This window comes from Microcaecilia unicolor, chromosome 1, assembly GCF_901765095.1.
Source record: "Microcaecilia unicolor chromosome 1, aMicUni1.1, whole genome shotgun sequence".
NCBI lineage: Eukaryota > Metazoa > Chordata > Amphibia > Gymnophiona > Siphonopidae > Microcaecilia > Microcaecilia unicolor.
In genome coordinates, this window is record NC_044031.1 from 130,297,464 (window position 1) to 130,323,676 (window position 26,213).

A 26,213-nucleotide genomic window follows, 5' to 3' on the forward strand; every position below is an offset into this window, starting at 1 on the left:
GAGGTGATTAAATTTGCAGATGACACAAAACTATTCAAAGTTGTCAAAATGCATGAAGATTGTAAAACATTGCAGGAAGACCTTTGGAAACTGGAATACTGAGCATCCAAATGGCAGATGAAATTTAATGTAGACAAATTCTAAGTGATGAACATTGGAAAGAATAATCTGAATCATAGTTATCTGATGCTAGTGTCCACTTTAGGAGTCAGCACTCAAGAAAAAGACCTAGGTGTCTTTGTAGACAATACGCTGAAATCTTCTACCCAGTGTGCAAGAAAGCAAACAGGATGCTAGAAATTATTAGGAGAGGGATGCAAAATAAGATCAAAAATATTATAATGCCTCTGTACTGTGTTGAATTCTGGTCGCCATATCTCAAAAAAGATATAGCGCAATTAGAAAAGGTTCAAAGAAGAGTGACCAACATGATAAGAGGGGATAGAACTGCTCTCATATGAGGAAAGGCTAAAGAGGTTAGGGCTCTTCAGCTTGAAAAAGAGATGGCTGAGGGGGGATATGATTGAGGTTTACAAAATCCTGAGTGGTGTGGAGCATATTTTTCACTCAAATAGTTAAGCTCTGGAACAGTTCCTGGAGGAAAAGTCCACAGATTGTTATTGAGATGGACATGCAGGAAGCCACTGCTTGCCCTGGGATTTGTAGCATGGAATGGTGCTACTAAGTGGATTTCTGCCAGGTACTTGTGACCTGGATTGGCCACTGCTGGAAGCAGGATACTGGGCTAGATGGACCACTGGTCTGACCCAGTATGGCTATTCTTATGTTCATCAAGACTGTAAGGGCAAGGGCCCTGACACTGGAATGCAACACTGTCCCCCAAGCCTGCATGATCAGTGTCGCAGAATCCCCTGGTCTAATGCACCTCTCTAAGGACAATTCTTGAAGAATTGGCTAATAGGGGGCTATGAGAGACATAGAAACATGACAGCAGATAAAGGCCACATAGCCCATCCAGTCTGCCCGTCTACTATGTTCTCCTCTCCTGAAGAGATCCCACATGCTTGTCTCACACTTTCTTGACTGCAGATACAACCTTTGTCTCCACTACCTCCACCGGGAGGCTGTTCCATTTATCCACCAACCCTTTCTATAAAAAAATATTTCCTCGGATTACTGAGACTAAAACCTTTTTTAAAAAAAATATTTATGAACTTTTACAGAATATCACAGCAACAAAGCCAAATGAATAATAACTCAAAATTAGATTGAACATCAAACAGTGTTACAGATCCACATACAGTGGTGGAAATAAGTATTTGATCCCTTGCTGATTTTGTAAGTTTGCCCACTGACAAAGACATGAGCAGCCCATAATTGAAGGGTAGGTTATTGGTAACAGTGAGAGATAGCACATCACAAATTAAATCCGGAAAATCACATTGTGGAAAGTATATGAATTTATTTGCATTCTGCAGAGGGAAGTAAGTATTTGATCCCCCACCAACCAGTAAGAGATCTGGCCCCTACAGACCAGGTAGATGCTCCAAATCAACTCGTTACCTGCATGACAGACAGCTGTCGGCAATGGTCACCTGTATGAAAGACACCTGTCCACAGACTCAGTGAATCAGTCAGACTCTAACCTCTACAAAATGGCCAAGAGCAAGGAGCTGTCTAAGGATGTCAGGGACAAGATCATACACCTGCACAAGGCTGGAATGGGCTACAAAACCATCAGTAAGACGCTGGGCGAGAAGGAGACAACTGTTGGTGCCATAGTAAGAAAATGGAAGAAGTATAAAATGACTGTCAATCGACAAAGATCTGGGGCTCCACGCAAAATCTCACCTCGTGGGGTATCCTTGATCATGAGGAAGGTTAGAAATCAGCCTACAACTACAAGGGGGGAACTTGTCAATGATCTCAAGGCAGCTGGGACCACTGTCACCACGAAAACCATTGGTAACACATTACGACATAACGGATTGCAATCCTGCAGTGCCCGCAAGGTCCCCCTGCTCCGGAAGGCACATGTGACGGCCCGTCTGAAGTTTGCCAGTGAACACCTGGATGATGCCGAGAGTGATTGGGAGAAGGTGCTGTGGTCAGATGAGACAAAAATTGAGCTCTTTGGCATGAACTCAACTCGCCATGTTTGGAGGAAGAGAAATGCTGCCTATGACCCAAAGAACACCGTCCCCACTGTCAAGCATGGAGGTGGAAATGTTATGTTTTGGGGGTGTTTCTCTGCTAAGGGCACAGGACTACTTCACCGCATCAATGGGAGAATGGATGGGGCCATGTACCATACAATTCTGAGTGACAACCTCCTTCCCTCCGCCAGGGCCTTAAAAATGGGTCGTGGCTGGGTCTTCCAGCATGACAATGACCCAAAACATACAGCCAAGGCAACAAAGGAGTGGCTCAGGAAGAAGCACATTAGGGTCATGGAGTGGCCTAGCCAGTCACCAGACCTTAATCCCATTGAAAACTTATGGAGGGAGCTGAAGCTGCGAGTTGCCAAGCGACAGCCCAGAACTCTTAATGATTTAGAGATGATCTGCAAAGAGGAGTGGACCAAAATTCCTCCTGACATGTGTGCAAACCTCATCATCAACTACAGAAGACGTCTGACCGCTGTGCTTGCCAACAAGGGTTTTGCCACCAAGTATTAGGTCTTGTTTGCCAGAGGGATTAAATACTTATTTCCCTCTGCAGAATGCAAATAAATTCATATACTTTCCACAATGTGATTTTCCGGATTTAATTTGTGATGTGCTATCTCTCACTGTTACCAATAACCTACCCTTCAATTATGGGCTGCTCATGTCTTTGTCAGTGGGCAAACTTACAAAATCAGCAAGGGATCAAATACTTATTTCCACCACTGTATATCCCCTCTAACATCCCCACCCCCCTGTTCCCCTCCCCCAAACTAAAGCATTATCCCCTAGCATTTCATCTATTCAACAGTGTAGAGGGTCCAGATCCAGCAGACCATTGTACAAACAAATCCCAAATGCGATGACAGGATATTAAGTTACCAGAGCGCAAGGCTGTCAATTTACACATCAAATTGAGATAATCCAGTTTGTGTAAGACCCGTCCAAGGCCCGGCAGAGATGGTTGTTTCCAAGCCGCAGCAATAGACAGTTTGCTGGCAACAAACACGGACTCATAAGCCACCAGCTGATGAACAACGGACTTCACCCCTCGTGGTCTGACATGAAGAAGACAATGCTCCATTTTCAAAGGATACTGAATCTTTGTCAAAGAAAATACAAGTTTTAATACTACTGTCCAGAACTCCTGAGCCTTCGGACAAGCCCACCAAATATGAAACATGTCCCTCTCTAGCCCACAGCTTCGCCAGCACTGGGCTGAGCTTGTGGAATACATCTTAGACAAACGCTTAGGTGTATAGTACCGGCAATACAAAATTTTATGACAGTTTCCCATCTTGACAAATAATATGTAACAGGATTATGAGAGGTTAACAGGGCTCTATATAAGCGAGAGACACATCTCTTACTGGTGCCCCGTACCATTGCCCCCTCTAAAGATGACTCAGTTAGACTCAATTCCCCTTTAGCTCACCGAATAATATAGTCTCGCACCTGCTGATATTGAAACGCCTGAGAAGCTGGAAGACCAAACTCCTCTTGGAGGTCTTGAAAGGTTACAAACTCACCCTCCTCCCAGGTCTGCCCCAACGTACATAAACCCTCCCTTTCCCACAGACGGAAACAAGGATCCATAGCCCCCGGGGTGAATTTTTCAGCAAAGCGAATGTATATGTGTAAAAAATACCTTCGCCCAGAGAAATACTTCCTCCGGACCTTCATCCATATCAACAGGGGCCAACGAAGGAGAGGTGGGGCCCGACGAACTAACTCATTCAAGAGCTGAACTGGTAGCCATGGGACAGTACTCAACGGATAAGGGGTCAGCCAGGTTTGTTCCAGGATATGCCAACTTTTATGCGAGCCGCGAAGCCACGCAGCCAGATTATGGAGGTGTGCTGCTTGATAATAAGCTACAAAAGAAGGAACTCCCATTCCCCCTTGTTCACGCCTCTGGAACATCATCGCCGCCCGCACACGAGGAGGTCTTTTTTTCCAAATATAGGAAAAGACCCTACGTCGTAAGCCCCAAAAAAACTGATCCGGCAAGAAAATTGGGAGAGCCATGAACATATAAAGTAATTTGGGAAGTAATATCATCTTGACCGCACTGATACGACCCATCCAGGACAGTGTTAAACCCTCCCACCTATCCAATTCAGAAAAAAGCTCTCGCAACTTCCCTGGAAAATTTGCCTCATACAGATCAGAAGATATCCGCATCAAATGAACTCCTAGATATTTAATAGAATGGGCCGCCCAGCGAAAAGAATATTTCAGCTTCAGCTCGTCTACCAGGTCTGTGGAAAAATTAATATTCAACGCTTCCGACTTGCCTAGGTTAACTCTAAATCCAGATAAGCGTTCATATTGTTGAAGCAGAGACGACAGCACGGGAAAAGAAACTTCTGGATGAGATAAAGTTAACAAGATATCATCAGCAAACAATAGAGCTTGGGTTTCTAACCCCCCAACCGTCACTCCTCTAATATCCAGATGTTCCCGAATATAACCAGCTAAGGGCTCTACCACTAGGGCAAATAGCAAGGGTGACAAAGCACAGCCCTGTCTAGTACCCCTATACAAAGAAAATATACCAGAACTCTGCCCATTAACCTTAACGGAAGCACAGGGGGCTTCATAAAGAAGATGTAACCAAGACAGAAAGTGACCCCCAATACCCACCTTAACTAATACTGCAAACATAAAAGGCCAGTGCACTTTGTCGAATGCTTTTTCAGCATCTAAGGAAAGCAAACCCAAGGGAACCTCAGCAGAGTTCGCATAATCAATAAGGTGGAGCACCCGTCTTACATTATCAAAAGCTTGGCGCTCGCTAATAAATCCCGTCTGGTCCTCATGAATCAAAGAGGGAAGAAAACGTTGCAACCGGGTAGCCAGTATTTTAGTAAAAATTTTATAATCAACTCCCAACAACGAAATGGGGCAATATGACCCACATGCCAATAGGTCCTTACCCAGTTTTAGGATCACTGAAATAGTTGCTCTATTCCATGTTCTAGGAATCGGCTGACCCTCGCTAAAGGAATTAAATAGGTGCAGCAACAATGGGCTCAAAAGCTTAGCAAAGATTTTATAAAATTTATTTGAGAACCCATCTGGCCCCGGGGCTTTGCCCAGAGACAGAGTGTGGATTGCCTGAAAGATTTCATCCAATTCAATGGGCCGAGATTACTGCCGTTGAGCACTAACTGACAATACTGGAAGCGTAACCCGATCTAAGAACCCATTAATATCTTCATCGAGAGGATCTATATCCGAGGAATAGAGATTTTCATAAAATTGTTGGAAAACACATCGCAACTGTCCTTGCTCTGAAGTGATGATCCCCCCGGCATTCCTAAGGCTAGATATGTGACTGCGTAGAGTCTGCTTTTTAAGTTTGTGGGCCAATAATTTACTAGATTTGTTACCAAACTCAAAATGGGTCTGGCGTACCTTGTGTAATTGCTCCGCTATATCTGCTAGTTACAACTCATGCAGCTCATGGCACGCCTTATGCAATCTTTCTAATAACATCGCTGAATGCTGGGGGGATCGCTGCTGAAGTGCCCTCTCAACTACTAATAGCTCTTTCCGCAATATATCTTCCGATTTCCAACAATCTCTACGTATATGAGCTCTCAGAGCTATAAAATGGCCATGCAGTACCGCCTTTAGCCCATCCCATAACAGTCCCAGTGAAACCTCCCCATTATCATTAAATTGTATGTATTCTTTAATATGATTTTCTATTTGAAAAACATATGACATATCTGACAAAATAGAGTTATCCAGACGCCATTCAGGCCTGGCTCTTTCCACTGATGGAGAGTCAGTTTAAGAAATACAGGACTGTGGTCTGACCAGGTACGGCTAACAATCTGATGCTCCAGAATCCTATGGATAAGAGCCACATCTCCCACCCAAAGGTCAGTGCGCGAAAATGATTGATGCACTTGTGAAAAGTAAGTATATTCTCGAGCATCTGGGTTGGCCCGTCGCCAAAAGTCTGATAGCTGCCAATGTGCCAGAAATGCCCGGAACAGCTCACGATCACGTTGCGCATAAACCACCTTTTTAGTAGAATTATCTAGATAAGGGTTAAATTAAAATCTCTCCCAATTAATAAAGAGCCCACTTTGTATTTTAACAGCATCTGGTCTAGCTGGGAGAAAAAGCTTCTATGATCAGAATTAGGGCCATAAACATTCAATAGAGTAAACAGCTGGTCACCTAAAGAAAGAACCAATAACAGAAACCGTCCCTCCGGATCCCTAATAACTTTATCCACCACCCAAGGATGAGAATCATTAAGCATGATAAGAACACCTCTAGTTTTAGTACCCTCCCCTGTTAGAGGCAAAATATTGATGCGGGTAGTACTGATGCCTACAATAATGTTCGTGGGCTGGTTTTAAGTGCGTTTCTTGTATAAACGCGATATCTATTTTCAAGCGCGTCAGCTCTCGAAACAGCAACTGCCGCTTCATAGATATGTTGAGGCCCCGAACATTAAGCAGACCCATTGTTATGTCAGACATTTGTATTTAATCTACAATAAACAGCAAAACAAATCAATATCCCCATTGCCGCTCCAAACAGCCCTCCATCTCTGGGATTGCCTCCTCGCAGGACACTAGGAGGCATATTTTCAAAGCACTTAGCCTTCCAAAGTTCCATAGAAACCTATGGAACTTTGGAAGGCTAAGTGCTTTGGTGCTTTGAAAATATGCCTCTAGGTATGCATGATATTCTTGCAGGACTCTGGACCTTCCCATACCCCCAACAATGAGATCCTCTCGTAAGATAACAAAGAGGTATCTAATAAGAAGTGGAAGCTCTCCCCCCCTCCCCCCTGGCTCAACCTTAGCTAAACATACATACATAAAACCACATGACTTCCAACTCACAGTGAACCCCACGTAACAGTTACAACAAATCATTCTGAAATTAAGCACAAATATCAGATATATAAGCTTTCACCCTAATCACGAGCACCACTGTTCAAATCATGCAGGCTGTCCCTCTGATTTTTGACGCTGCAGCCGCTTGTGGTCTTTCCCCACTCGCTGCTAGTGCGGGCGTGCCGGTAAAGAGGCCGCCCTGGACGTACTCAGGGGCTGCAGTGGTCTCCTTGTGAGCTTCTTCAGGCAGTGCCACACGCACTTCTTCCAGGGATTTAATCTGATGCTGACGACCATCCTTATAGAAAACTAAGGCAAACGTGTGCCTCCAGCGATATTTGATACCCAAGTCACGAAGTCGTAGGGTGACTGGCTTCAACTCAGCTCTCCACTTAAGGGTGGCTGAGGCCAAATCTTGGTAGATTTCAATGTGGTAGGTATCCCATTTAAAATTCTGTGCCTTTCGCGCTGCCTGCACCACCTGTTCTTTGATTTTAAAGTCCTGGAAACAGGCAATTATATCCTTAGAAAGATTCCCTCGTGCGGGTCCAAAGCACTGTGGGAGCGCTCCAGTCGAATCGCCGCTGGTTCAACATCCATTCACACTTCTTTCAAGATTGAGCTAGCAATTTTCTGGATCACATTCTCACAGTCCTGATAAGTGAGCACCTCAGGCAGCCCCCTGAAGCGTAAGTTATTTTGCCGGCTCCGGTTCTCAAGATCCTCAATTTTTTCATTAAGTTGCCGATAGTTCGCCTGTGACTCTGTGACCCTCTGATCTATCAAGCTTATATCCTCAGCATGCTCTTCTATATGGCCTTCTATTTCTTCAAGTCTCGATCCCAGCTCCCGAATCTCCCCACATAAGTCCGCTCCCATAGTCGCCAAGTTGGAACACACTGCTTTAAGTTCAACTTTGATCTCCTGTAACCATTCTTTAAGCTCAGGAAAAACAGTTGTTTCTGGGATTATCGGGTCACCATCGGATAGAAACAAATCTCTCGATGATGCACATCTTGAATGTTGAGACTGTTGCGGGGCCTCTGCCACCGGACTCACCACGTGTTCCAGCATGGCGCCCGAAAATCCATACTGAGATAGATCTGTCTGCCGATTCATCTTCAAAGGCTGGAAACTTGAGGTAGCTAGCACTCTGATCGTCATCCCCTCGAATATGCCTCGGATGGCTAAATTCGCTGCACTAATAAGGTATTTTCACCAAAAGGGGAGTGGGAGCTCGCTCTTCATGCAGCCATCTCTCCCGATGACGTCACTTCCTCCTCAAGACTAAAACCTTTTAACTTTATCTTATGCCCTCTCATTCCAGAGTTTTCTTTCAATTAAAAGTGACTTTTCTCCTGTGCATTAATGCCACAGAGATATTTAAATGTCTCTCTTATATCCCCTCTCTCTCGCCTTTCTTCTAGAGTATACATATTGAGATCTTTAAGTCTGTTCTCATATGCTTTATGAAGGAGACTACTGACCAATTTAGCAGCTGCCCTCTGAACCTACTCCATCCTGGTTATATCTTTTTGAAGTTGCCATCTCCAGAGTCACACACAGTACTCTGAGACTTATACAGGGTGTGGTAGAGTGGATTAGCAGTTGGCTTGAAGAACTCACAAAATGCAGCACATACAGGTTGCAGGTAAAAGTCAAAGCACTTATGTACATAGGGGAAATAGCCAGCCCTGTTTCCTCACAGTCACAGTTTCAATAGCCTGCCCCAGACATGGCTCCACACTTTAATAAGCTTTCTCAAGCATAGTCACAGTACCCACAGCCTATCCCAGACATGGCTACATAGTTCAAGTAGCCAAGGGATAACTGGCTTACCTTGGCAGTCTTCAGTTATCTCTCACAGAATCCCTAGAGGCATAAACATTCTTACAACACAGGGTGTTAGGGCCACTCCTTTTCCCTGGAACTCCTCAGGTACTACTACTACTTAACATTTCTAAAGCGCTACTAGGGTTACGCAGCGCTGTACAATTTAACATGGAAGGACAGTCCCTGCTCAAGGAGCTTACAATCTAAAAGACAGGTGTAGAAACAATCTGATAGGGCATACTATATTTCTCGAAAGGTTAGGTGCCGAACGCAGCATTGAAGAGGTGAGTTTTAAGCAGAGATTTGAAGATGGGTAGGGAGGGGGCTTGGCGTAGGGGTTGAGGAAGATTGTTCCAGGCATAGGGTGAGGCAAGGCAGAATGAGCGGAGCCTGGAGTTGGCAGTGGTGGAGAAGGGTACTGAAAGGAGGGATTTGTCCTGTGAGCGGAGGTTACGGGCGGGAACATGAGATGAGGGTAGAGAGGTAGTGAGGAGCCGCAGACTGGGTGCATTTGTAGGTAAGGAGGAGAAGCTTGAATTGTATGCGGTATCTGATCAGAAGCCAGTGAAGTGACTTGAGGAGAGGGGTGATATGAGTATATCGGTTCTGGCGGAATATAAGACGTGCGGCAGCGTTCTGAACGGATTGAAGGGGGGATAGATGGCTAAGTGGGAGGCTGGTGAGGAGTAAGTTGCAGTAGTCAAAGCGAGAGGTAATGAGGGCGTGGACGAGAGTTCGTGTGGTGTGCTCAGAGAGGAAAGGGCGAATTTTGCTGATGTTGAAGAGGAAGAAGCGACAGGTCTTGGCAGTCTGTTGGATATGCGCAGAGGAGAGGGAGGAGTCGAAGATGACTCCGAGGTTGCGGGCAGATGGGATGGGGAGGATGAGGGTGTTATCAACTGAGATAGAGAGTGGAGGAAGAGGAGAAGTGGGTTTAGGTGGAAAGACGAGGAGCTCGGTTTTGGACATGTTCAGCTTCAGGTGGCAGTTGGACATCCAGGCAGCAATGTCGGATAAGCAGGCCGATACCTTGGCCTGGGTCTCCGCGGTGATGTCTGGTGTGGAGAGATATAGCTGGGTGTCATCAGCGTAAAGATGATACTGAAAACCATGAGATGAGATCAGTGAGCCTAGGGAAGAGGTGTAGATTGAGAAGAGAAGGGGTCCAAGGACAGATCCCTGGGGAACTCCAACAGATAGTCGGATGGGAGTGGAGGAAGATCCATGAGAGTGTACCCTGAAGGTGCGGTGGGAGAGATAAGAGGAGAACCAGGAGAGGACAGAGCCTTGGAACCCAAAAGAGGACAGTGTGGCAAGAAGTAAATCATAATTGACAGTGTCAAACGAAGCGGATAGATCGAAGAGGATGAGGATAGAATAGTGGCCTCTGGATTTGGCGAGGAGCAGGTCATTGCAGACTTTAGAGTGCTGTTTCTGTCGAGTGTAGAGGGCGAAAACTGGATTGAAGTGGATCGAGGATGGCATGAGAGGAGAGAAAATCAAGGCAGCGACTGTGAACAGCGCGCTCAAGTATTCTGGAGAGGAAGGGTAGGAGAGAGATGGGGCGGTAGTTGGAGGGGCAGGTAGGGTCAAGTGATGGTTTTTTTAGGAGAGGTGTGACTACGGCATGCTTGAAGGTGTCAGGGACAGTTGCAGTGGAGAGAGAAAGGTTAAGGATGCGACAGATGGAGGGGGGTGACAGTATGGGAGATGGTGTTAAGTAGGTTGGTGGGGATGGGATCAGAGGAACAGGTGGTGCATTTCAAGGAGGAAAGAAGGCAGGAGGTTTCATCCTTGGTGATCTCAGGAAAGGAGGAGAAAGAGGCCTTGGTTGGTTGGTTGTTGGATAGGGCTTCAGGCTGAAGAGGTGGTGGTGGCTTGGTAGTGAACTCAAGGTTGATCTTTTGCACCTTGTCGCGGAAGTAGTCAGCCAGTGATTGAGGAGAGAGTGAAGGGGGAGTGGGAGCGGGGGGCACTTTGAGGAGGGAGTTAAGGGTGGTGAAGAGACGACGAGGATTGGAGCTGAGAGAATTGGTCAATTGGGTGTAATAGTCCTGTTTTGCAAGGAATAGGGAGGAATGGAAGGAGGATAGCATGAATTTGTAGTGAAGGAAGTCTGAATGGGTACGAGATTTCCTCCAGAGGCATTCAGCGGATCGGGAGCAGGAGCGAAGGTAATGGATGCAAGGGGTCAGCCAAGGCTGGGGATTAGTACACTTTGTGGGACGGGAGGTGGATGGAGCGAGGGTGTCCAAAGTAGAGGAGAGAGCAGCATTGTAAGCGGAGACCGCTTTGTCTACAGTCTCGGAGGACATGATGGAGGGGAGGAGATTAGAGATACTAGAGGATAAAATGGGGGGGGGGGGTCTAGCCTGGAGATTCCTGGAGGTGGTGGTTAAAGTTGGACGGGTCAGAGGGGGGGGTGAAGAAGTGTGAATGTGATCAGGTGATGATCGGAGAGAGGGAGAGCAGAAGCGTGGAGAGATTAGAGATACTAGAGGATAAAGTGGGGGGGGGGGGTCTAGCCTGGAGATTCCTGGAGGTGGTGGTTAAAGTTGGACGGGGCAGGGGGGGGTGAAGAAGTGTGAATGTGATCAGGTGATGATTGGAGAGAGGGAGAGCAGAAGCGTGGAAATTGGAGGGTGAGCCGGAGGAGGAGAGGACGAGGTCAAGACAATGGCCGTCACGGTGAGTAGGGGTGGTGGAGCACAGCTGGAGGTTGAAGGAGGATGTTAGGGTGAGGAACTTAGAAGCGTTAGGGTCGGATGGGTCATCAGCGTGTATGTTAAAGTCTCCGAGAATGAGGGATGGAGATGAGGGTTCAAGAAAGACGGAAAGCCAAGCATCAAAGTCGGTGAGGAAGTAAGAGAAGGATTTATCATGGGGGCGGTAGATGACTGCGACTCTGAGTGGCAGCGGGTAGAATAGCCGGATGGAGTGGGCTTCAAAGGATGAGAAGCAGTGAGACTGCGGTAGGGGGAGGGGTTGGAAACTACAGGAGGGCGAGAGTAGTAGCCCAACGCCTCCACCGCGGCCAACTGTGCGGAGAGTGTGGGAGAAAAGATAACCTCCATGGCAGAGAGCCACGACTAAGGCCGAGTCTTCCGGGGAGATCCAGGTTTCGGTTAGGGCGAGCAGTTGAAGGGAGCGAGAGATGAAGAGATCGTGGGTGAAGGGCAGTTTGTTGCAGACTGAGTGGGCATTCCACAAGGCGCATGAGAAGGGGAGGGAAGAGGGGGGGAGGAGGGGAATAGAGACGAGACTGGAGACATCCCGGAATCGTTTGCATGGATAGGACGGGGACAGGTGAGGGGGACCTGGATTAGGGTTAATGTCTCCCGCGGATAGCAGGAGGAGGAGCAAGACAATGCGGAGGAGGGTGGGGGAGGTCAGGTGGCGAAGGCGACGAAGACGGGGTGTACTTAGGAAGAATGGGGATGGGTTAATGGCAGGAAGGAAGTGTTGAAGGTTAAGAGCTAGGAAGGAGGAGGGGGACAAGAGGGATGGTGAGGTGGTGGGGGATGAGGGTGAATAGGGTATTGCCGTGGCGGGCAGGGCAGCGTGTTCTAGTGGTAGACAGTGGGAGTGGGGGGGGGGGGAAGAAGATTAGGAAGGGACAGGGCAAGGAAGAGAACATGGACAGGGGCCATAAGTAGTGACTGAGGTGTAACAGGTGACTATGTAGTGACTGAGGTGTTGAGCAGTTAACAGGTGTTAACAGGTGACTATGTAGTGACTAAGGTGACTGAGGTGTTAAGCAGATAGATAGAGCTGTAAAGCTGGGTTTTGGACTGGCGAGTAGGTAAGTCAATGGCTGACAAGCTAGCCAGCAGGTAGGTAAGTCAATGGCTGAGAGGCTCGCAAGCAGGCAGGCAGGTTACTCGATGTGTTAACAGGCAGGCAGGTAGCAGCTGGAGCAAGCGGTCAGGAACAAGCTGGGATGGACAGGAGCAAGCTGGAACAAGCAGGAACAGATGGACTGTGTCAGGATGAGCAGACGGACAGGCTGGAACAAGCTGGGGCAGGCAGGAACAGATGGACTGTGACGAGCTGGACCAGAAGACGATGGAACAACAGGATACGCTGAGATGGATGGATTGGAACACGCTGGAACAGACGGACTGGCACAAGCTGGGTCATGCAGGAACGGATGGACTGGAACAAGTTGGAACAGTCAGGCTGGAATGGACGGACTGGAACAAGTTGGGGCAGGCTGGAACAAGCTGGGTAGGTAGGTACTGCAACCAAGTAAGAATATCTTGGGAAGACCCTTGTTTGGGGCCTCTTCATTCTGTTCTGCCAGAGGGCTTCTAACTTCCTGCTCTCTGCTTGAGCCCCACCTTCCTGGCCAGACAGGCTAACAAAAGGTGGCTCCACTTCAGTGAGGGAGTGTTCCTAAGGAAATCCTATCTTGTACCACCTACTTCCTCACACAACATACTATCACCTTCTTTTCCTGCTGGCCATTGCTCTCCCAACACACCTAAGCATCCTCCTGCTGGCCATTGCTCTCCCTATGCACCTAAACATCCTTCTGGCTTTGACCATCACCTTTTCTATATGTTTGGCCACCTTATAATCGTCAGATATGATCATTCCCAAGTCCTGGTCTTCTTTCAGTATATTCCTTCCTCTGTTAGGCCTGTTGCTAAGGGCTAGGCCTGCCACTAAGGCCTAAAGCCTGTACTTTGCTCAGTTTGGTTCTCCCAAGATGGCCTAACAAGTTAGCATCTTTGCAACATACAGTGCTTTTCTCAGGAGCTGAGATCATGCCTTTCATATAAGGTAACCTTGGCAGTTGATGACAGGCTGGGGACAAAGTGTGAGCCTAACATGTCCAGAATGTTTCATTTGGGGAGATAGACAGAGAGAGGACACAAGGGTATTGTTCTGACTGTGCACGCTATATAGATAAGTAATTAGCCAATAGCCACCAAGTGTGCATGAGCACATAACGTCAGGAGAGACTGATATACCCATATATGGTAAGGCTACTTTCTGATTCCTGTTTAGGGGAAATCACATGATTTATGTGAAATGTAACTTGCAACAGTATATACGTGATGTCCAGGACAGTGTTAGCTGAGCAGCCTTTTGTTATTCAGGATGTGTGCTGCTGACTGACAACCTGCTCCAGGGAGAGAACTATTATTTGTATTTGGCTCTGTGAGATACCAATAAAGGTGATTACTGGTTGCGCCTAACGGAGTCTAAGTTCTCTTTCTTATTATTTTTTTCCTGTGTTTCCCCCCTCCTTGTAAGGGCTAAGGGATGGGAGGGAGTAACACATTTTATACATAGAAGTACTTCACCCCCTATACTATACTGCTCCCTTGGATTTTTTAAGCCAAAGTGCATGACCCACTTTTTTAGCACTAAATTTTAGTTTCCAATTTCTGGACCATTCACTAGATCCCTCCTCATGCTATCCACCCTCAAGAGTGACAACCCTATTACAGAGTTTGGTATCACCCACAAAGAGGCAAACTTTACCAGACAGCCCTTTCATAATATCACTAAGATGTTAAAAAGAATTGGCCTGGGGCGTGGCCAAGATAGCCAGTCTAAATTTGTATAGGCACGTTAGTGTTTAGTGCGCATAACCCATTTACACGAGTTAAAAATGATTACGCACCCACAGCGTGCCTTAGTAAACATAGGCGTTAATGATTTAATTTTCTGAACAAAAGGTATTTCCATTCCATCAATCATACAAGTCTTAGGGAAAGATGGAATTGAACGAATAGCTAATAGCATAACCTGAGTATTACTCATATTAAGTTTCAGCTGATTACTCATCATCTATTGTCTAATCATACTTAAAGACAATTTGAGTAAATCAAAGTCTTAGTAAAAGGTTCTCATACTCTTAAAAGAAACTGAATGTCATCAGCATAAATTCGATAATCTAAGTTTAGTGTACTGAGCAAAATACATAAAGGCTTAAGGAAAATGTTGAACAAAGTTGCAAAATAGATAATAATTTCATTAGCATAGATTTAAATGTGCTATGTGCTGGCATCTATGCAAGGCTTTGCACATTGCTAGTTCATGCAAAATTAATTTTTGCATTGTCAGCCTAAAAGAAATCTGCACTAAAGTCGAACTAACTGGTGCACAAAGCCTCGTGTGCTTTACTGCTTTGGCCCCATGGAAGATAACCTGCACAGAGCTGCAGTTGGAACCCTAATCACCTTGCTGAGCAGATCACACTGGCCTTCATCTGCCACATCAACCACTATCCAAGATCATCCTCTATACTTTATCTGCTAACATTCACTACCCACCATCACCTTCTATACATTTTTTCCAAAAAGATTAATATTTAAACAAGAAAATTAACATAAGGGGAAAGTGTCCCTACAGAACCAGCATTTGCATTTTTTCACAGCTCTTACTTATATAGGGGTTATAGGGATCCTTTTAATAAGCTGCGGTGAATATGTGCACTTACCACAGCTTAAAATGGCCCTGCAATAATTTCGTGATCAGCATGCACAAACCATGCACTAACATTTTTTTTTAAATTTTATTGTGGAAGGGCATGTCTAGTGCAGAAACACCCACTCTCCACCCCAACTAGATAGAGAAAGGAATGGGATTTGATAGAATGACTTTCTGTGGGTAAAATCAAAGCAGTTTACTTCTCCACATTAAGCGATTAGTGCAGGATTACCATATGAGCCCTTACCACCTACAAAATAGGTGTCAAATGCTCATGCGCTATTTTTAAATGACTGCGCGTTAGTGGCAACATTACTGCTTGGCTATTAATGCAAAAAAGGGAAAATTGGCCATTTTACTGCGGCGCTATAAATGTCTTCAGCGTGTGGGAAAACCCCATGAAAGGGCATGCTAAGGCCACTTTTTAACCACAGCTAAGTAAAAAGAATCCATAATGACAGAAGTCCAAACAGTCTATTTGTTTTGTAGTCCACTAACAAACAAGGTTATAGACTTTGGGCAAAAACAAGGTTATGCTAGAAAAAGAACAACTGACGTATCCAGTTTGCTTACTTGTACTATACTGCAAGCTATTGTGCATACTGACTTCAGAAGCAACGTACAAACAGAGGGGTTAATCAGAGAAGCAACATAAAGAAATGTTTAAAAAAAAACCCAGACTATCTTCTGTATTAGCAAGTAGTCTGGGTACTTAAGTCATAGACGTGGGGGGGCTTTTTCGATATGATGTCTAAGTTCAACTTTGGATGTTATGCAAAAAACGTCCAAAATCTGAATAAGAAAGAAGGTCATTTTCAAAAAAGAAAAATGTCTATCTTTTGTTTTCAAAAATACTGTTTTGAACAAGGTTTTGTGATTTGGACGTTTTGTTTTTTTGGTCCATTTTCAAACAACAAAATGTAATTCAGATTCCTTGTTCAGGAAGAAATAAATTGGGCACACACATTTTATTTTTATGTAAAGCTTCAGGTATTTCATTAAAGCATGCCCACATGATCCTTACCAACGATTATTATATACTGACCATGTTTTCCATTATCCTTATTGCTATCCCTAATCTTTTCCTCTCCATCTTCCTACGCCCACCTCATAATGCCCATTTCTTTCTACACCTCATTCCTCCTATATTCAATTTACTCATACACCTAATTCCTCCTTTGTTCAATTTACTTATCCGTTAACCCCATTGATATTACGTTTTCTACAAACTGTATATTCTTCATACGACTTGTAATTCTTCTTATTGTTACTATGTAAGCCGCATTGAGCCTGCCATGTGTGGGAAAGTGCAGGGTACAAATGTAATAAATAAATAAATATATAAATAAATAAAAGTGCAAAACGCACAAAATCAAGCCATTGGGATGTAGGAGGAACCAGCAAAACCCACTACCCCCAACTGTACACCACTACCATAAGCCCTTACGGGTGAAGTGGGCACCTGTATGTGGGTACAGTGCGTTTCTGGTGAGTTTTGGAGAGCTCACAGTTTCCTCCACAAGTGTAACAGGTAGTGGGAGGTAGGAGCCTGGGTCCACCTGTCTGCAGTGCATTGCACCACTATTAGACTACTTCAGGGACTTGAATACTATTCTAATGGACCTGAGTATAACATCTGAGGTTGGCATAGAGGCTGGCAAGTAATGTTTTTCATCACATTTTTGGGGGTGGGAGGGGGTTAGTGACCATTGGGGGAATAAGGGGAGGTCATCCCCAATTCCCTCCAGTGGTCATGTTATTTAGGGCACCGTCATGTGCCTTATTCATTATAAAAACAGGTCTAGCTCAAAATGTCTTAGTTTTAGTCCTGGACGTTTTTGTTTTGTTCCATTATGGCTGAAAAACGTCTATGTCTTAGGAACGCCCAAGTCCCACCCTGAACACGCCCCTGACATGCCCCCCTGAGATTTGGACGCACTTCCGACGGACTTCATAGAAAAACGTCTAAAAATAGGTTTCGAAAATACTGATTTGGATGTTTTGTGAGAAACGCTGCTTTATGCCACTTTTTAGACGTTTTTGTTTTGAAAATGAGCCCAAAAGAATATAAAACATTTTTTTGATATGCTTGGTAGCTGAGAGTAAGAGATACTAACTTAACAAGGAAATCTCTTGTTGACAAAGATTTATCTATTAATTTTTTTTACTTTGTTTTGATGTGAAAATGAAATAAAGACAAATGTACAAAAAAGTGTCTTGTGCATAAGCAAACTGCGCAAACATTCACACTATCAGTGTACATTTAAATTTCATGATAAAGGTATTAGATATTAAACACAAAAAAGAATACAGAGCCACCAAAGGCTGAATACAGAGTTTCTGAGTGCTGGGGCTTCAATGTCAGGTAAGAAGAGAAGTAAAAAGTTTGTTTTTCTGTGGTTGGTGTTAATAGGGATTTCATGTGTGTTTGTTTGTGTCTGGAGCATGAAGGACTCCCAAGTTTTCTCTTAATTTGTTGAAGTGCATGGATGAAAAATCCCAAAACTGCAGGGGATAAGGAACTGAGGGGCTGTGAATGGTAAAGCATAAGACTGCACATTTATACACATAATAGCATTCCAGCTTGCACATATGTGTGCGCATGCAACTCTGAGTGCCAATGCAATTTTTAAAAATATGAACACTATTTATATACAGAATAGCATTCCAGAATGTATGCACAGGGGCATATACAAATTTTTTTTTCGTGCACAAAATATAGCTACTGCTAGCCACTGTTCCCGCTAAGCTATGCACATGCATGTGGAGGGGCATAATCGAAAGGGACGCCCATGTTTTTCTAAGGACGTCCTCGCAGGACGTCCCCGTGAAGGGCCAGGGAAACAAGATGGATGTCCATCTTTTGTTTCGATAATACGGTCGGGGACGCCCAAATCTGGAAATGTAGGTCGACCTTAGAGATGGTCGTCCTTAGACTTGGTCGTTTCTGATTTTTGGCGATAATGGAAACTGAGGAAGCACCATCTCAGAAACGACCAAATCGAAGCCTTTTGGTCATGGGAGGAGCCAGCATTCGTAGTGCACTGGTCCCCCTGACATGCCACGCCACCAACTGGGTACCCTAGGGGGCACTGCAGTGGACTTCAGAAATTGCTCCCAGGTGCATAGCTCCCTTACCGTGTGTGCTGAGCCCCGCAAAACCCACTACCCACAACTGTACACCACTACCATAGCCCTAATGGGTGAAGGGGGGCACCTAGATGTGGGTACAGTGGGTTTCTGGTGGGTTTTGGAGAGCTCACATTTACCACCACAAGTATAACAGGTAGGGGGGGATGGGCCTGGGTCCGCCTGTCTGAAGTGCACTGCACCCACTAAAACTGCTCCAGGGACCTGCATACTGCTGCGATGGACCCGAGTATGACATTTGAGGCTGGCATAGAGGCTGGCAAAAAATATTTTATAATAATTTTTTTTGAGGGTGGGAGGGGGTTAGTGACCACTTGGGGAGTAAGGGGAGGTCACGGGGTGGTCATCTGGTCAGTTCGGGCACCTTTTCATGGCTTGGTCGTAACAAAAAAAGGACCAAATAAAGTCGTCCAAGTGCTCATCAGGGATGTCTTTCTTTTTTCAATTATGGGTCGAGGATGCCCATGTGTTAGGCACGCCCAAGTCCCGCATTCACTACGCCTCCGACATGCCCCCGGGAACTTTGGTCATCCCCGCGACGGAAAGCAGTTGGGGACGCCTAAAATCGACGTTTGATTATGCCGATTTGGGCGACCCTGGGAGAAGGACGCCCATCTTCCGATTTGTGTCAAAAGATGGGCGTCCTTCTCTTTCAAAAATAAGCCTGACAGTGTCCTCCTACTGAACCGCGTTAAGGTCCTTAACCTGTATTTAGTGTGTAAAAATGAGTTACTTCAAAATATGCCAAAGGATTTTTGTGGTATTTCCCCCCTTTTCTGTGTGCTAACCACGTATATTTTTTAAAAATTATTTTTGGAGGGGGCACGTCACAGGCATGGAAGTGTTATCCAACAACACAGACGTTTATGCGGGAGCACTTAGTGCCTCCCAAATAGGAGATAGTAAGTGCTTCCACATTAATTTTTACAGCTCCCACATGCTTATATAAGAATTAGTGTGGAACCTTTAACCCCCCCCCCCCAAAAAAAAAAAAAACCCTTGTAAAATGTCAAGTTAAATCTGGGATTAGCACACAGGAAAGTCTCACATTAAAACACACTAAGCCCAAATTCTAGCACATTTTAGTAGCAGGCCCCATAGTTCTTCAACCTAGCACACACTGTACGCTGAGCATACATAAAGCTCTGCTTCCCAAATTCAAATCATCCGTCAGTCAATCAAACCAGAGTCTTTAATGAGAATATTTATTATGGCAATACTAGTAGCAACGCTGTGCCACCCGAAATTTGAGATTCTTCCGAGCCACAGGAAGTATCTGAATGTGACTGCAGGCATCCTTAAAATCCAAAGAGAATAGCCAATTGGTCACCTGAATCATGAGAAGAAGGGTGCCCAGGAAATCATCCTGAAGTTCTCTTTGACAACATATTTGTTCATGTCCCTGAGGCCCAGGATGGGAGGAAATCCCACCCCCCATCTTCTTTGTCACAGAGGAGTACCTGGAATAGAATCCCATCCCTTCTTGCCCTGGTGGAACCTGTTTGACTGCATTAGCCTGGAGAAGGGTGGACAGCTGCTGTGCAAGTACTTGTGTAGAAAGCGCAGGTGTGAAGCTCTTGGTGGGCAAGCTGGTGGCCTCCTTTGCCATATCAGAGCATAATCAATTTGGACTATTTGAAAAACCCACCCATTAGATGTTACAAAGGGCCACCTTTCCTGGAAAAAAGAAGTCAGCTTCCCTCCTTACTGGCAGGTCTTCCAAAACTGCTACTTCTATGGAAGATATGCTATCCAGGAGGCAGTCAAAAGTTCACTTCCTGCTACGATTGGAGAGCAGACTGGGCCTCCTAGGTATGCTGTCGATGTGGGCAGGAGTGTTGGTACTGGGCCTGCTGAGGAGTATGGGAAAAGGGGTAAATCTACACCCATGATAGTAGCTACTGTTTCTAGGCCTGATCAATCCTCCCAGAACAGGAAGCAACTGGAGGTTGACCACATTAAGAATCACTTTATGGTGAGACTGTCTCCTCAGCATGGAAAATAAAGATCTGAGGTGTGCAGCCAAGAAAGCCTGCACATTTCCACACCCAGAATAAAAACACCAAAAATGCCTCTGGTCAGATATTGTCTACAATCTTCCTGCATGTTATTCAGCTTGCAAACTCAGCAGCCTTATCCGCGGGGAGATGGTATGCAAACAAGAGCCTGCACATAAAGTAGACAGTAGTGTAGGGTCTATAGGTATGAATGTGGTTGACAAGCCTGATAAAGCTGCCTCCCAAAGAAGTCCAAGGAGAGGCCACCTTGCCCAAAAGAGAAGAGGTTCGAGACATCAAACTGCATGCTCTCTCGAGGGCACACTCAACCACCAAGGAGTGATGTGATAACTGGACCTTTCTGGCTCTTGTACAAAGTGTCTATTTTATGAGGTGCCACTTGGACAGACATTGAGGCATATTTTCAAAGCACTTAGCCTTCGAAAGTTCCATAGGTTTCTATGGAACTTTGGAAGGCTAAGTGCTTTGAAAATATGCCTCAAAGGCACCTAGGTAGAGATTCATAGTCCAGAACAGTGGGCAACTCAGTTCTAGGCTCACTCTGAGTCTCTAATTTGAAAGGAATGGCCTTCACCATTTCCTGCACAAAGCCCATGACAGATATGCCCTTAGGAAGAAACTTACGTCTTTCACCGAGAAGTACTGTGGTTCCCCCTCAGAATCCCAGGAAAGGCCTAAATCAGACTCTGCAAAGTACAAGTCTGCACTTGCCTGCAAGACTGATAGCCATGCGTTGAGGTACGGGTCTGCCTTCAGACCCCAGACAAATTTCCTCTGACAACGAGAGCTCAACCAGATGGGTGTGCAATGATCCCAACAATAGACCAATGCCTAGGTTTTCTCCCTAGATTAAACCTCCTCGGGCATCAGCGATTGTGATGTGGCTGGCACAAGCACCCTCGAGCTAAGAACTCTGTGGTGTCTGGGACCTTTCCCTAGACTGGGTCTCGTCAGGCACTTGGGGCTATGCTGAGGTTGGCTCAAGTGCCCACAATGCCTAAGCACTCTGCATCTGGAGGAGTGGCCTAGTGGTTAGGGTGGTGGACTTTGGTCCTGGGGAACTGAGGAACTGAGTTCGATTCCCACTTCAGGCACAGGCAGCTCCTTGTGACTCTGGGCAAGTCACTTAACCCTCCATTGCCCCATGTAAGCTGCATTGAGCCTGCCCTGAGTGGGAAAGCGCGGGGTACAAATGTAACAACAACAACAGAAGCCCCCCAGCTCCTCTTTGAAATAGCCTGGTTCTCCTCATGGAGTGCAGGCATGACTAAAGACTGGGGTGCGGGTGCAGAGAAAACCTGCAGATTTGGTGCTGAAGAAGGGGTTGGGTCATGGTTGGAGGGCACTGGGCAGGTCGGCACCATCACCAAGTAAGGCTAGCAATCCTCTCTGCACTGTCTTTCAGAGAGTGGCGAAGCTGATGCTCTGGAGCTCCCAGTACCGTGCGTCGAGGGTAAGCTATATCGTTGCTTCTTTGCCGTTCCATGGTGCCAGTCCTCAGAAACATGAAGTACCAACAAGGACATGGAATGCACATGCCTCTGTGGTGTCTTGGGGCACTGGTTTAGCAGCCAATGCCAATGCTGATGCCTGTAGTCCCTGTGTCTGGAATAGACTCAACACTTTTAGACCTGATGCCACTGATGCTGACATGGAAGGACTGGACTCGGTGCCAAAAAGATTTTCACACTGTGCTTCCCTTCTCTTCTGCATACACTGACAGAGAACACAATTAAGACCACCCATGGTCCAGTCCCAAGCAGTGGATATACCAGTCACAGGGGTCGGTGCCCTGTAGTGGAAAACGGCTAAAATCAAAGTGCTCAATGGGTGAAGGGAGTAAGTTATCTAGGCTTTTGCACTTCAAAATAATTTGAGAGGCTCATAGATGTGAATGATTGCCTGAACAAGAGAAAGACAGTGATCCGGTTTCTAAATATTGGTACAAGAAGCTAAACTCCCTTGAATGTAGACTGTCATTTGAAATTCTAAATGATGTTTTGTCAGAGCTGGCTGCACCAACTACCCTGTTTCAAAAATGTGGCTTGACTTTCCTTGAAGCATTTCATTTTCAATACGATAAATTGATCAAGATCTGAGGACAGTATCCAAGTGACTCAATTTTGTACGGTGCCAATGTTAAGGCACTTCTTGATGTTAGCATTCAACAAAATATTCAAATTATGTCCATAATCCTTTTGTGTGCTGATTTAGCAGAGAAGTTCCCAGAGACTGTGGTTGAGGAGAGGTTCACATCTGACTGTGCTGCAATAGCACGGTGCAACTTCACTTTTGGAACAAACCAGATCATTTTGCTGTGTTCTATGCAGTTGTTTTCAGCCAGTACTTCAAGTTTGCAGTATGAGAAAAAAATATCAAAAGCAAACTGATCTCCAGTTTTCCAGATATGGTAATATTTGCACTTGAGAATAACAGTCCCAGGATTTGGCAAAGTTCATGGATATTGGAGGTACATTTCTAGCATCAAGTGCTGAATGAAACCATGGCTTCAGTCTCATGAATAACTCGAAAGTTAAATTATGGAATCGTTTGCAGGTTGCTCATTTGGATATATTAATGTCCACAAGACTTAACTTAATGGAGGCAAACAGATTTGGACAAAGTATTTTCTGTTTGGGCCTCTGCCAAAGATCCCCAAAATACTCTAATCAACCGTGTTTATGCACTGGATTGTAGAATGCCCTGCAATCTCTGAGACTCTGTTTGATATTGGACTAAGTTCTAACTTCAGGGGAGAAAAGGAATGACAAATTAGGTTTTTTTTTTTAAACGTAACCTGATTCAGCTGCCATTCACCAGGTCTGTACAAAAAATCTGCATTTAAAAGAAACAGCGCAGGTTGCCTGTGCATACAGAAACTGTACTTCATTTTGGTACTCAATAGAAATCAAACAAAATAAAACATGGAAAAGAAAATAAGATGATACCTTTTTTATTAGCTTTTGAAGGTTGCACTTCTTCGTCAGATCGGACTCAGAAAGCCGTTATCCTGCATACAAAGTACTTCTCTAATTCCACCTGTACGCGGATGGTTGGATTCAAGGTATTTAGCTATAATATCATTAAATAGATTTTTATAAAGACTGTATTGTTAAAAAATGTTTTGCTTGAGTCCACTCAAATGAACCTTGGGGGAAAAAAAACCTTCCAAGTAACAAAAAGTATATTATACCTGTAAAATTGCAGTATTTGTTGTTTTTTTTTTGTGCATTTGGGTAATGACTATGGACTAATGAACAATATTATACAACAGAACTTTGATATGCTTTCAAAATAGGTAGTGTGTGAATTACTGTACATCATCTTATGAAGAACACAGAACAATTGAAAATTTCAAGTCAGTAAGTTGTATGTAGATTAATATCATAATTTTACATCTTTGCTGACATTTCATACATTGAACAACCACACATAAAGTAGCAATAGCAAAAATCTTGCACAGAAATTGATTATTGTGCAGTCTACCAAAAACTAGGGGGACCATTGCTGGTAGTGCAGACCTATGCGTTTGCCCATGTCTGTGCACACGGGCACAAATTTGTTTCTTCATGCATACATTAGAAAACAGTGCACTGAGCTTTATGCACAAAGTTTAGTACACTGACCTCTCTACATACACTGAGTTAAATGATCCTGAGGTGCATAACTTTATGCAGTGGCATAGCCAGATACCCAGTTTTGGGTGGGCACAAGAACAGTACCCCTCCCACTTGGTATTTTCCCCCTCCCAAGGGCAATCTGGCATCCCCCCTATAGGCGATTTCTCACCCCCCCCCCCCCCCATTCATGTACCTTTTAAACACGTCAGTTCTTTGCTGGCAGCATGCTGGGGCACTGGCCCCAAAGCTGAGGCAGGACTTCAGACTCTGAAAATTATTCCAATTTGCTACATTGTTCACAAAATTTAAAAAAAAATAGGCAGGGGAGCTTGTGTTGGTGGTTTTTGTATTATATTAAAAAAAATAAGTGTTGAATTAAAAATAAAGTAAAAAAAAACACAACTATTGTCTCAAAGAGCTGAAACATTTCTGATATTTCCTGCTGACTTCTTTTTGAAAACTTCGAGATACAACAAATAACCTACAATGTATTACTTTTGGTTGGATCACAGACCTCCAAATCTTTGCTAAAAGCTGGATCCCTGCACAAATAGGTAGATTTCCACCTTTGTGAAATAGGCATACAGGTGAATGAATACCATCCTGATACAAAAATAGATTTGGTGAGTGGGAAAAACATACGTAGCTGCTGCTGCAACAAAACATTTCAGCGTAAATGAGAAAGAAATCAGAGGAAGTTTCACTACTCGTAGCTACAAGTGTTAAGTGCGCACCTTACAACTACTTCGTCAGGACAACCTTAACCGATTAAGGAGCCAATGGGGGAAGAAACAGATGTTACACAGTTTACCTGAACAACGACCGAGCTTCCAGAGGAAGACAAGTCTAGCTGTACTGTAGACACCCTCCACTAGTTAGTTGCTAAGGTGGATCATTAAGACAATGACAACACCGAAGACACTAACACTTCCTGAGGGAGGGTGGGACTGCGCATGCTCGCATCTCCACGCACCTCCTACTAGTCTCTACGGCCCGCCGACTCCACTCCTACAACTCTGTTGTCAGTGACAATAAAGGATGCTTGCTAGTGCTTGCTTAGCTTACCCTACCGTCTGGCGCGAGGCGGTGCGGGCAGTCAAGCTCTCTCTCTCTCTCGGTGGTAGGTGCAGTTCTTGAGTCGCTGGTTTCGCAGCTGTCGCAGAAAGAAAGGAGCTGTTCTTATTAGTTTCTTCCTCTTGTTATGACTTGTTCTTTTTATCTCTTTCTCTCCCTTGCCCGCTATCCATTGGAGTACAAGGCCGGGGATAGAGACCTCTGGGGCGGCCCTCATCATCATTTAAGCTATTTTTCTGCTACTCTCTGCCTCTTTACGCAAGCCCATAACAGAAAGGGGGAGTAAATGTACATAAGTGTTGCCATACTCACTTTCCACTTTGGCAGTCTGCAGCAGGCATGCACTGAAAAATGAGCATGCTCAGGTGCCGGTATCGTGGAGAGTAATTGGCCAAGCTTGGGATCCCCACCAGCTACCGCTAAACGTGTGCTGCTTTTGGGCGGGCCTGAGCCCTAAGCCCACCCAGGCCCACCTGTGGCTATGCCACTGCCATACTGGGACAGACCAAGGTCCATCAAGCCAAGCATCCTGTTTCCAACTGTGGCCAATCCAGGTTACAAAGACCTGGCAAGGTCCCAAAACAGTACATTTTATGCTGCTTATCCTACTGTAGAAATAAGCTGTGGAATTTCCCCAAGTCCATCTTAATAATGGCTTATGGACTTTTATTTTAGGAAGTTATCCAAACCTTTTTTAAACCCTGCTAAGCTAACTGCTTTTTATCACATTCTTTGGCAATGAATTCCAGAGTTTAATTACATGTTGAGTGAAGAAATATTTTCTCCAGTTTATTTTAAATTTACTGCTTTGTAGCTTCATTGTGTGCCCCCCTAGTCCTAGTATTTTTGGAAAGAGTAAACAAGTGATTCACGTCTATTCGTTGCACTCCACTGATTTTATAGATCTCTATCATATCTCCCCTCAGCCATTTTTTCTGCAAGCTGAAAAGCCCTAGCTGCTTTAGCCTTTCTTCATAGGGAAATCGTCCCAACCCCTTTATCATGGGAGGAAAAGCCTTATTCTTGAAGGACAAGGCATTTCACAATCGATAAAGAGAATATATTTGGAAATGTCCATAC

The 26,213-nt window shown here is 45.0% G+C and overlaps 1 protein-coding gene across 2 annotated transcripts in view; it reads right to left on the reverse strand.

Moving 5' to 3' along the window:
* LRRD1 (leucine rich repeats and death domain containing 1) overlaps positions 1–24,987 on the reverse strand; it is a 124,149-nt gene extending 99,162 nt beyond the window's left edge. For both annotated transcript variants that reach the window (XM_030200213.1, XM_030200221.1), the window contains exon 1: positions 24,871–24,987. The gene's annotated coding sequence lies outside the window, so the exon portion shown is untranslated. The remainder of the gene's footprint in view (positions 1–24,870) is intronic.
* Between the last annotated feature and the right edge of the window lie 1,226 nt (positions 24,988–26,213).